General features: G+C 42.4%; 1 long non-coding RNA gene across 1 annotated transcript in view; it reads right to left on the reverse strand.

Annotated features, from left to right (window-relative positions):
• LOC308307048 overlaps positions 1-13,308 on the reverse strand; it is a 674,478-nt gene that overhangs the window by 24,982 nt on the left and 636,188 nt on the right. The gene's annotated exons all lie outside the window — the stretch shown is intronic.

Raw genomic sequence — 13,308 nt, forward strand, 5'->3', positions numbered from 1 at the left:
GAGCCGGGGGACTCTGTGTCGTCGGAGTTTGAGTTTTCCTGCAGCCTCCTGCTAATTGCCTTGTCTGAAGTGAGGACTGCAGTAGCTGACTGAAAAGCAGAAGCGCTCTGTGAAGGTCTTACTGTATGTGCCACAAGGCACAAAATGGATAGGTAACAGTAACAGGTAACCTGCTGATTCCACAGTATTCTACTGGACCTGTGTAGGTTGGGGCACTATTTCTATTCCATGTCTGTCTCATGCATAGAGTTATCTTACAATAAATGCGAGAAGTCTCTGCGTGTGTGTGTGTATGTAATCCGCATATCTCGAGAACCGTTGGTCCAACCGGCTTCAGATTCGGCACGTGCGTACCCCACCACGGCGCGGAGTGCAGTGCCGGGCCTCGACCCGACCCGCGGTTTTCCCGAACCGGTGCGAAATGTTCGGCATCTCCGTATGCGGAACTGATTGTTGACATCAAGTGTTCCGGAGAAAATCGGCGCAAGCACTGACTCATTATGACGATGATGCAGATTTTTTTCTTTTCCTATAATTTTTATCCCACAATTTTGTAACCCATTTTTTCACCCAGTGCTAATTGCCTATGTAATCCTGGGCTCTGCTCTCCCTCTGCCGCGCCTGGGGAGACAACGGACTGACCTCATGCTTCCTTCTATGCATGAGGAGTCCAAGTTGCTTCTTTTTACCTGACAGTGGAGATTTCCCTGGTTTGGACGTAGCGCGTGGAAGGAACACGTTATTCCAACCAGTTCCTTTCCCCTCCATCAGGCGCCCCGGCTGGCCAGGGGGAGGCATTATTGAGACCAGGATTACGTGCATGTTTTTGTGAGGGTATCAACCCTAGGAGACACGGGGAGAACATGCAAACTCCACACAGAAAGGCCCTATCGCCAACCCCACCTAGGGTGTGGGCGCTGATGACGCGGAGGAGGAACACGCCGCCAGCGCCCACAGCGTCCCCCGGCGGGAATCGAACCCAGGACCTTCTAGCTGTGAGGCGAAGCGCTAACCACTGCGCCACCGTGCCCCTACTGCACTACCCCCCTACGATGATGCAGATTTAAATGACTGTACAGCTTTTGCTGAAGAGAACAAGGGTCAGTAGTTGAGATCTGGGTTGGCTGAGGTGCAGACGGAGGAGACAAACATAAGACAAGCCATCAACAGCACAAGACCGACAAAAAACAAGTTCTCCAAAAAAACTCAAGCTGAACTCTCCCGCTCCAAAAAAGAAAAAGAAAATAAAAGAGACAAAGACAAACATAACGCAGATAGACAGATATCTCCATATATGGGCATATATGGGCATAAAATGGACCCAGAACTGTATCTGCAGAGATCTCCATATGGACATAAAATGGACGCAGACCGACAGACAGATACAGATATCTCCATATATGGGCATAAATGGACACGGGCAAACAGATGGTCAAAACGGGTCCTATGACAACAGGTATAATGGGGTTTGCTTTAAAGAGCGGGACATTCATTCCCTATTTACATCGTTCCCCAGTTGGCCAGGTTGCCGACTAGACGCTCGGCGGCTGAGCTTCGAGAGATTAGACATTTGTCCGTGACCCAAACTAGTGAAAATAGCCGATCTACAAGCTCACAGTGCATTGCTTCGTACCGCGCTGTGAGCTTGTAGATCGGAAAGCTTCTTAAACATTTGTTTTTTAATTTATGGAATTTCCTAGATTTTTCTTTTATTTATTCATCAAATTACGTAGAAAAAAATCATTGAATACGTTTTTTAATTAATGGAAATTTTTGCTTTTTTGGGAATGTTCTTTTGGAAATGTTTTGAAATAATAATAATAATTAAAAACAAAATGTAGGAAACAAAATTAAGGGATCCATAAAAATGTGTCCGCGACCCACAAATGGGTCCCGACCCACTGTTTGGGAAACAGAAGCCTCGGAAACCCAGGCCCAGACTCCACCTAAACCCATAGCACTACTGAAACACTCAATGACCATACAGGAAGCTAGTTAGCATTTGTTTTAGTTTTTTTTAGAATCCATTTTTCTTTACTGATTACAGGAGCCTGTTTCCTGTTTCTATTGTGGCTATTCTCCTGTGGGTAGTGTAAATCCAAATGTTCAAGATGCCAGATAGTGTAGAGATGTGAGTGAGGAGGCTTGACTGTTGCTGGCATGAAATCGGAACGTTCAAGGTCATCTTTGATTTCTTCCAGTGGAATAATTAATGTGTGACTGCTGTATGCCGTTACGTTTTTGATATCTTGCTCGGGGATTTGAAATAGTTGGACTCTTGTTCTGATTCTGTCTTTGAGGCCTATATCTGTATCTTCTGGCCACAATTACTGTCATCCCCACCACGACTTTCACTAGCCAGCCTGTGCTACACTTTTCACAGCAGCCCTTTTGACAGGTACAGATACAACAAAGTATCTGCAGACTATTCAGCACAAAGCAAACTTGTGGGTTATGTATTTGTGGTGCACGACGATGCACGATGTCCTTAATTATCAGCTTTATCAGAAAAGAAAAGAAAAGAAAAGAAAAGAAAAGAAAAGAAAAGTGGAAGAGGAGTGAAGTGCCAGTTCTCCTATTAAAACAAAATAAAATAAATAAGCTACCTGTGTTGGAGAGTGTCCAAGAGCCGTAAACGTAATCTCTGACAGGAAGTAAGGATTTTCTCACCTTGTAATCACTGGAGTATCTCTCCAATAAGCCAGTATATACTTATACACGCACACACGCGCACACGCACACGCACACGCACACGCACACGCACACACACACACACACACACACACACACACACACACACACACACACACACACACACACACACACACACACACCTCTCTCCAGTTAGACATCACCCATCTATACTCACAATCTTGCACACACGCTAAAACACCTATAAAACACCCACATCAGAGTGGCATGAGGAGCGACAGACAGAAGAACACGGCCCAGCTTAACCCTTAAGTTCTGTTCAGATTCACTACACCTTCGTTCTGTTCGGGTCATTTTGACCCGGGGGATATTTGGTTTTAAAAAAAACAACACTAATATAAATTTTAACTTAACAAATCATCATGATACATTGACTTTGACTCAATACCAAACAATTCATATGATATATATGGTAAATGTTTGCATTTCTGCTTTGCTATATCACATTAAACACTGAACGAGCTAGGCGTTTTTACTGATTTAGCTGGAATTCATGTAAAAAAACTACTTTATTTAATACTGGGCAATATTGCTCATGCTTATAGGAAAAAATGAAAATCAGACAGGGGGCTTCGGAAGGGGGTGTTAGAAGGGGGGGGGCTGTGTGTCTGTGTTTTGGCACAATACTGTGTATTTCTGTGCATAATTATGTGCTTCCGGGTCAAAATGACCCGAACAGCACTTAAGGTTCAAAAAATATGAGGGGGGTGTAGCATGGGTGCAGTGCAAAAATATTTTTTTTACACGTTCATCTCAGAAGAATCTTTAAGGCCAGTGAGTTTCAGGTGGAAAAAATGTAAACTTCTACCTTTTTTTTCCAAATGAAAATGTAAAACGGGTCAAAATGACCCGAACAGAACTTTGAGGCCTTGGGAGTGTCACCGGCTCATCCTCCCTAGCAACACCAATTAAAAGATGTACCTCGTGCCTCTCATGTGTTCACAGTGGGGCTCATTTCGTGCGTCATCTCTGGTTTTCTCTCCGTGTCGGACTGATGAACTCAACTGCCGATCACCAATATCGGTGTTGTTGTTGTTACTTCCTGTGAAAAAGTTGCAGTGCTTACTGGTGATAAGTTGTACTGGTGTTTGTTGTGATTTGTTGTGCACTGTACTGGGCTGAGAGTCCTATTCCAATTTTCACTCTAAAATTTAAATCTAAAACTATACATGTGTCTTTGCTCCATCCCTATCAAGCTAGTCTTGCGTGGCCAGATTGTTGTCTCCCACACTTCTTAAAAGCTTTCGTCATACAGTCTCAACCACCGGCATTAACCGATAAAGCGGATGTGAAGCCTCCTTCCCACTTCTGTTTCGTCTTAACAGTCGCGCAAATGTATCCTAATTTAAATTAAAAATTAAAAAAATTAAATGTAAAGATATTTTCAAAGATATTTTAAAATATATTTTCGCGATCGGAGATGACAAACAGACGACAGCTTCCTGCCACGGATTTCGGGATGTTTAGTTCCAGAACCCGTAGGCTTGTCACTATTTGCTCAAAATTTGAACAAACATGTAAGCGTGTCAACATGTCGATGAGATTCCATTAGACCGTCTGTGTCCACGTGTGAATTTCTCTGATTCCCTCGCGACACGCCGATTGGTTTTTTGATTATTTCATCTCGCTCTGGCAGCACACACACTTAATAAATAATGAGTGGATGATTGATTTTTCCTCTCTCCCAATCCCTCTCCAAGTCTCCATCTCCCTGACTTTCACCATCTGTGCCTCACTCTGTCACCTCAAAACATGTTTGCCTGTGCCCGCATCCCTCTATAGCTCGCTCTTTCTCTTGCTTTCTGGTGTTTTCACCATCTAATATTACTTTTCTTGATCCCCTCCTTGTCTTTTCACAGCACGCCATGATTGCTCCTGTGCTCAGCCACTTCCGTTAGCACACGTCTTCCAAGGAACGCTGCCCCCTGCAGGTAAGGCACCTGCATCATCTGCATCAAATCACAGTTCTGTCATTCAGACGTTTTTTTTTTTTTGAATAGCAGCTGCTTGAATGGTCAATAACATAGTGAAGATAGAGCAGGGATACTCAAATAGCTTAACCCTTAAGTTCTGTTCAGATTCACTACACCTTCGTTCTGTTCGGGTCATTTTGACCCGGTGGATATTTGGTAAAAAAAAAAACAACACTAATATAAATTTTAACTTAACAAATCATCATGATACATTGACTTTGACTCAATACCAAACAATTCATATGATATATTTGGTAAATGTTTGCATTTCTGCTTTGCTATATCACATTAAACACTGAAAGAGCTAGGCGTTTTTACTGATTTAGCTGAAATCCATGTAAAAAAAACGACTTCATTTAATACTGGGCAATATTGCTCATGCTTATAGGAAGGGGGGGAGGGTTCGGAATGGGGCTTCGGAAGGAGGGTGTTAGAAGTGGGGGTGACTGTGTGTCTGTGTTTTGGCATAATACTGTGTATTTCTGTGCTTCCGGGTCAAAATGACCCGAACAGCACTTAAGGTTCAAAAAATATGAGGGGGGTGTAGCATGGGTGTAGTGCAAAAATATTTTTTTTACATGTTCATCTCAGAAGAATCTTTAAGGCCAGTGAGTTTCAGGTGGAAACATTTTTAACTTCTACCTTTTTTTTCCAAATGAAAATGTAAAACGGGTCAAAATGACCCGAACAGCACTTAAGGGTTAACTTGTGGTCCACATTACTAAAATGAAAGGTGCCAACATTAATGATTGACTCGATAACTTCTGTCTTTCATTTGGAGCCTTATACTGTCGATCTTAACAACTGACACTGTTTTCTGTTAAATTAAACATAATGGTATTGAATTTGTATGAGATGGTAAAATGAAAGCGAAAGCATCCGTCCATTTTGGGTTAAAGTGCCAGTTCTCTGCATCAACTGTTCGGCACTTGCTGAGGCTCATCTTTGCTGCTGCTCTGAATAGGGTCAGGCAGTTGAGTCCGTGGTTTCTTGACGTCCACTCCATGGTTTCCGCTGCATTGAAAGAGTGCAAAGTTTTCCTATTATTCATGTAATAGTAATGTCAAGATAATAACTTAATTCTGTCTAAAAAAAATAATAATGTTATTATATTTTTTGGTTGATTGATTGATTGATTGATTGATTGATTGATTGATTGATGGGCTAGTCAAAATTGTGCCAATTGTGCAGGGACCAACTTGGAGTATCACTGGACTAGAGCATTGGGTTCTCAAAGTGGTCCTTGAGGGGGTCCCCAGCAAAATGAGGAACAGTTTAAACATTTTTATTTTCTGCCTATAATCAAAAATTGCCGGTTTCACATTGTGATGCATTGTGAGCGTGTGGATGAGCTATTTAAAAATGAAAAATCTTCTCTTATGGGGGTCCCCTGGCACAAAATCTTTTCAGATGCGGGTCCGAGGCCAAACGAAAATCTATCTCTGGGTTCTTGACATGAAAATGTTTAAGAACCCACTGACATAAAGGGTAGAAAAAGAGAGAGGAGATGAAATGTGACACCAGTCATGAGACCCATCATGGCATGAATAGGTTAGCGTTTACATGACAAGCGCACTAACTGGGTACGAAGTCAAGGCAGCCCTTAACATGGCGGACATGACAGAGTGATTCCCATATATCCTGCCGCCTCAACTCACAGACTCAACCATCCAAAACATGCTTGCTCACGACCCACCGTGCAGACACCCTTATCAGACCACATCACACTGACATACAGCAGGCATGCGAAGAAGCCAAGTTATAAGACACAATTAAAAAGACGTCACAGCGCTCATGTGTAAAAAATGCATTCCGTAAAACTTTCAGCTGCAGTTTGCCTCCCAGTGTCGAGGAAGAACAATCTGTTACAGTCTATGTCAATTAAATATACTGTATACACCTTGTTTTATTGTGTGTAAGTGATTAGTTTCCTCAAATCCCCACCCCAGTCGCTGTGATTAGCTGAGATGGACGGGCGGAATGCTTGTCGACACGCGAGGCATATCTGCTCACTTGGTCCTCATGCTCCGGACGTTGTGTGCGTGCAGTGCTCTCTCAGTGCTATCTAAGTCTCAATAAAATCAAAGGAGCTTTATTGTCACTAGAAAACAAACGTTTACATTGCCAAAGCAAGAGTCAAAATATAATAAAAACAGTTGAAAATGGGTAAAGTATAGTTGGTGGGGGTACAGTATTGTGAAAGCAGAGCTATAAGTAACATTGCGTTGTTATATAGGTATAAAGCTTTTTGAGACATACAGTATAGCAGCAATATTTTGCAGTCACTTTGGGACAAATAGCAGCATTTTTTCTTCAAAACTGTTCAAATTGTATACAAAAAAGCCTCAGATTTAAAATGTGTAACAGCTCTGTTTATATTTGCAGTGGGTCTAGAGGTCTACTCGGGACACTCAATGGTTAGTAGTTCTTAGGGTCATTGTATTCCATTGGTTAACCATTTTTCATCATAACAGTTCACACATCTTGCTGCTGTGTTCGCACATTGTTGTATTTCTCCCAGTAGGTATGGGATTCTTTTGTCGTTGGTCATGTTTACAAACTCACTTTGTGTGTGTGTGTAATCTGTGGAAAGTACTGTATGTGTTTGATGTTGGTATAGTGCTCTCTTTTCTTCTTTTCTTTCTAGCATTGTTTGTTTCCCGTTGGTTGCACATACACCCAGGATGCACACATATACTCTACCTTTCTTACAAATGTGACGTATACATGCTGTCTCTCTCTATCTCTCCCACACACGCACGCACGCACGCACGCACGCACGCACGCACGCACACACACACACACACACACACACACACACACACACACACACACACACACACACACACACACACACACACACCATGCAGCCGTGTTATTATCTATAGGTGCTTCAGCCCTCTCTAGAGTTGTCATGGTAGGGAGGCAGCATAACAACATGAGCAAGAGCGCAGGAAAGATCAACATTCTTTGTCTTCTCTCCTGTCCTCTTGTCAGGTTTGCAGCAGCAACACATAGAAGCCTTGTGGCCGCCGGCAGCAGTATCGAAGATCTGTCATAACCTGATACATTAGAAATCAATGTGTTGTCTTGGGTGTACATAGTTAACAAGAGGTGGGGAGTGTTGTACGTTTCGCTCAAGGCCATGTTGTGTAGTTTATGTACTTGGGTGTCTGAGTGCATGCGTACCGTATGTACTTCACGTGTACACAGTATGAATTGGTGTTTACGTTGGTTATTTGTTTGATCATTGTTTGTGAAATGTCGGTTCATGGTCTACCCAGGCTTTTGAGAACACCCCAAACAGTTTTTATGTTGCTTGATTCCGTATTTAGATATTTGATATGCATTAATCCTATACAAACACATTGTAACTTCAAACTCCACAACAATTTAACCATGTTAAATTCATTCAAATGATTGGCAAATATCTAAATACTGAATCAAGTAAAAACTGTCTTGGGTGTTCATAAAAGCCTGACTAGACGATAAAATCACACCAAACAAGTTTGAAAGAGAAATATCCCTGTGCTTCCTTGGAAGCATGACACTTTTATTAACCCATTACGTCCTGAGGCCGATTCTAGTAATGTCTTCTAAAACAGCTTTCTGAAAATGCATTTTTCTACTGTATATCAGTGGTGCTCAGACCTTTTCTTGTCAAGGACCCCCCAACTCAAATGACTTTGTTCCAGGGACCCTCAGAAGTAAATATTTGAGTTCAAAATCACACCCAGTGTGAAATGAGCAGTGCCTTTTATGAGCAAAGCTTGGCCAATGGACAGATGGACATATGGACAGATGGACATACACACAAAGCCAGATGTAGGAGCGGTTGGCACCGCTCAAAAATGTTCGCTTTAAAAGATACATTCTAAGATTTTCAAGATTTTTCAAGATTTTTCAAAAATAGCAGATCTACAAGCTTGTAGCGCGGCACAAGGTGACTCGCTATAAGAGCTTAATTATTTGCTATTTTGCCAATGCCAAGCTCTGCGGGAAGGACAAACAGACGGACGGACAGACAGACGGACGGACATACAGTATGCACGGATGGACATACACACAAAGCAGATTTAGGAGCAGTTAGCCCATATAAAATAGTGGTCAAAGTGGCTCAAAACTGACAGATGCTTTCCCTAGCTGTTTTAATGGGTTAATAAAGATAAATCAATCAATCATGTACCGGTACATCTTGCACACGTTGATCAGGGACTGTTCTTGTTAAAGTATACTGCCGAAAGCCATGGGGAGACTATGTTTTGCACCCTGTCTGTCTGTCCGTCCGTCCGTCCGTCCGTCCGTCCGTCCGTGTGTGTGTCCGTGTGTCCTCTCCTTCTGTCTGTTGTACAGCTAATCTCCTGCGCCGTTGCCATGATGGCAGCGAAACTGGGCACGTACACTCCCTGGGTGCCAGAGCCAAACCTCTGCCCCAAAGTCTTCACATCGGCCTGTTATGGCGCCACCAGGAGGCGAATTTGTGCGAAACGTATTTTTGGATAGTGACGCTACACATATTGTCCAAAAATCATGCAAATTGGTACACCGTATCTCTGATAGTCATTAAACAAAATGGGTATTACTGATTTTTCATAATCCATCCCGATTGGCTAAGATTGCCTTCCAAAGTTTGCAGAACTGCTCAGTTTTGAACAAAATGTCTAAAATCCTGAACACAGTATGCAATTTCCTTCAAATTTTGCACACATATTCCCACTAGGCCGAACAAGACATGCCACTTAATTTTTTTTAAATCAGCCTCATGGTGGCGCTACACCAGCCTGATTTGTGTTTTTTTTCTATAACTCACTATAAAACATTGTATGCACACTCTCTACAGGCTAAAGATAGACCTTTGCCCTGCATTTCTCAAATTTGCATTATATAGCGCCACCAGGAGGCCGACTTACGTAAAACCATTGTTTTATATGACTCCTTCAGATTTTATCCAAATCTCATGCAACTTGCTACACATGATCTCTATAGTCATGTGATCAAGACGGATATCTTTCTTTTTCATATTCCATCCTGATTGGCTAAGATTGCCTTTCAAAGTTTGAAGGATTGGTCCGTTTTGAACAAAATGCCTCAAATCATAAACGCAGTGTGGAATTTGTGGCTATGGAAGAGCACTGCTTCTAGTTGTTTGTGTGACAACAGTTCACTGTCAGTCACCACCAGTTTGATGGCCAGCAGAGTGAGCCATGCATCCTTCTCCAGATTTCTGTTACACAGACTTTTCTCTTCACCATGTTTCAACTCAACTTCAACTTCAAGTTTACTCTCACATCACGTTGTTGTGGGTGTAAAAGAGTGGTTTCGGTTCGAGCTTCCACACGTTGCAGTGCAAATTACACTCAATGTGCAATGTGCCCTCAGGTCTCTTGTGCAAGAGACAACACCATTTATCAGATACATGAAAAGTTGTGGGAATGAGTATTTTCAAAGTCATATATTAAACAGTTACTGCAAGGGTAACAGCGATGGAGTCTATTCTCAGTAGGCAACAGTATATGTATGCTATACACCAGTAAGACGCCCTAAGGGCGAGAAGCGACCTTGCCCATGCTGAAACAACAGAGACTGACACTAGTCCATACAGTATATGCATGGGCATTCCCAGATATGTCACAACAACCACACTGGTTAACATGAAACTGACACAATAGGTCCATATATGGGCATTCCCAGATATGGGCTTAATATTGATGACATCGGGGATCTCCTAGATGGACATAAAAGGGACAAGGACAATTGTGGTTGCCGTGAGGCGAGTAACACTTGCAAATTAATTCTGTCTTGGCCATATATGGAGTATGACATGAGGCGTGACTGACTGACTGACTGACTGACTGACTGACTGACTGACTGACATGAGCTGAAGGTTTTCATATGCGACCTACGGTCGCAATAAAGTGATAGCTTGACTGCCTGTATCACGAAATGTTCCCTAAAGCCCAATAATATTCTTGGAAAATCTCCCTGTTCGGAAAGGCTTACCAAAGTAAAGTTCGACCAGTCAGGAGTCGAGATCATCGAAAAGGTCGGGGTCCGCCCTCCGAAGCTCGGAATGACGTCAAGATCACCAGCTACTGGAGTAAGAGAGGAAACGACCGCTTTGCCTACCCAGGACGGAGATGCGAGAGATTAGGAAAATCCTTTGTACCGGCTGCCCTTAAGCTGTACAACGAGACACATAACGGACGACTGAAAAGGACTTCCTTCCTAACTTAGACTGACGGAACTATTGCTGTGTTGACTTTGACCTCTAAGGACCTTCCAGGGAGAGTGCTCATGTGCGTCTTGCGGTGACATGCTTCCTAGTTTCTTCTTCTCTGAGCTGTTTTTTGTTTTGTTTTTTCGCACTGTTTTTTTTTACTTTGCACTATTAGGTTGGAACTATTGCTGTACTGACTTTGACCTCTAAGGGCCTTCCAGGGAGAGTGCTCATGTGCGTCTTGCGGTGACACGCTGCCTAGTTTCTTCTGCTCTGAGCTGTTTCTGTTGTTTTTTTCACACTGTTTTTCGACATTGCACTATTAGGTTGTGTTGGTAGTTTCTGAGTATTTGTCTTGTTTAACAATGACAGTGAGATACTTGTTGCACTAACTAGCATTGACTGCTTTGGTCTCTTTTTTTTAAGACACTTTATGTATATATACTTAGATTTAATTCGCCCCCTCTATTGATGCACCTTCTCTTTTTTGGTACTGTACTGCTCTTGTTTTTTACTCTTATCTATCTTTTCCTACTTCTCTGTAACTTTGTAAATAACTGTATACTGCTGTGCTACAACTGGACAACTAAATTTCCCCCTTGGGATAATAAAGGTATCTATCTATCTATCTATATATCTATCTATCTATCTATCTATCTATCTATCTATCTAATGTGTATATCACCTCCGATTCTGTACATTATTGGTTGGGAAAAACTTGCTACAATTCTATTGGCTGGCAGTGAGCTACAACCCAGCTGAGAATAGAACCCCACACAGTCTGCATTGGTCTCTCTCTCTCTCTCTCTCTCTCTCTCTCTCTCTCTCTCTCTCTCTCTCTCTCTCTCTCTCTCTCTCTCTGCACTTTAGAACAAAAGGTTTTTGTGTTCCTTGCAAATTATTCCTGGTCAGTTTACAGTTTTCTTTTTTTCTGTTTTGAATTTGTCAAGATAAAATAAGAAGAGGGATGAAGATGGGAAAGTGATTGATCACGAGAAATAGAGTCACTGCATGTATTTGTCTCATTGTATCTGTTCCCAGGAGGGGAACAGGCCTGCTCTGAGTCTGTTTCCCCGCAATTCCACCTCACGCTCACTCACTCCAAGGCAAACCCACGGAAGATCCCCAAAAGAGCCGCTTCTTCATATTCCCCTTCACATCTTTTTGATGTCGCTGCCTCTCTCTCACCTTCTGTTGTACCTTGCCCTGACCACCTCCACGTGGAGCTCTGGAGCCCTTTGAAGGCCCTCTTCTGAGGGCATGCCCTTTAAAATATTCAAAACTGGTTGGATGACATGCATCATCTCCTCCAGCCATCCCGCAGATCCTTTGACCTGTGCTGACAGCAACGTCAGGGCCTCAATTATTTAACTGTTGAACTCTTGCAGTCCTGCCTGCTCAGAGTATTTTTATCTGAAAGATCATGCAATGGGCCTGGTGTACAAGATACACTACACCACTATGATACCCAAGTACCTGTCAAAATACTTTATAAACATTAAGGATGTCCATAATTACAACACCAGAGGCAGCGCCACAGATCACTTTCAACCCAGAGTCAAAACCAACAAAGGGTCAAACTCTTTTTTCTGCTATACCACCAAAATGTGGAAAGCCTTACCGAAGGTCATAAAGGAGTGTGGATCACTAGCATCCTTTAAAATTGCCCTGAAAAATCACTTACAGGCAGCAGCCGTTCGCAACTGGTAAAAAACTAACCTAGCCCAACCCTACCCTCCCCTGCCCCTTCTTTGTATATACTGTTTGTTTAGACTTACTGTTTTCTTTTTTGTTTTTCTTTACATATCTACTGCATAGTACTGTGTTCTATTTGTCTGTCATTCAATGCTATATGAGATACTTCAATGGTTTCCAGTGGAAATAAGCTTAGTCTTTTCATGGATCTCCTTTTAGTAGACCTTGTACCAGTGAACTGTACCGTCATGAAACTGTACCTTTTCCTATGCAAACTTCTAATAAAGTCTTCAATCAATCAATCAATCAATCAATGTGTGTGTGTGTGTGTGTGTGTGTGTGTGTGTGTGTGTGTGTGTGTGTGTGTGTGTGTGTGTGTGTGTGTGTGTGTGTGTGTGTGTGTGCGTGCGTGCGTGCGTGCGCGCGTGTGTGTGTGTGTGTGTGTGTGTGTGTGTGTGTGTGTGTGTGTGTGTGTGTGTGTGTGTGCAAGCGCGTGTACATGTACAGTAGTTAATTTCCGATAGTGAACACCATCCATTGAAGTCAATGAGTCGGGTGGAAAAACGTATCAATAAACAGTATCTTGAATGATTCGTTGTCAAATAATCAGTTCAGGACCATAAATGAAGACAAAACATGAAGAGGTTGTTCTCTGATCTGTTGTCTTTACGAGGCACGCAAAACTGCACAAAATTTGAGGTATTCAAGATT

This window comes from Nannobrachium achirus (assembly GCF_963921795.1).
Source record: "Nannobrachium achirus genome assembly, chromosome: 21".
NCBI lineage: Eukaryota > Metazoa > Chordata > Actinopteri > Myctophiformes > Myctophidae > Nannobrachium > Nannobrachium achirus.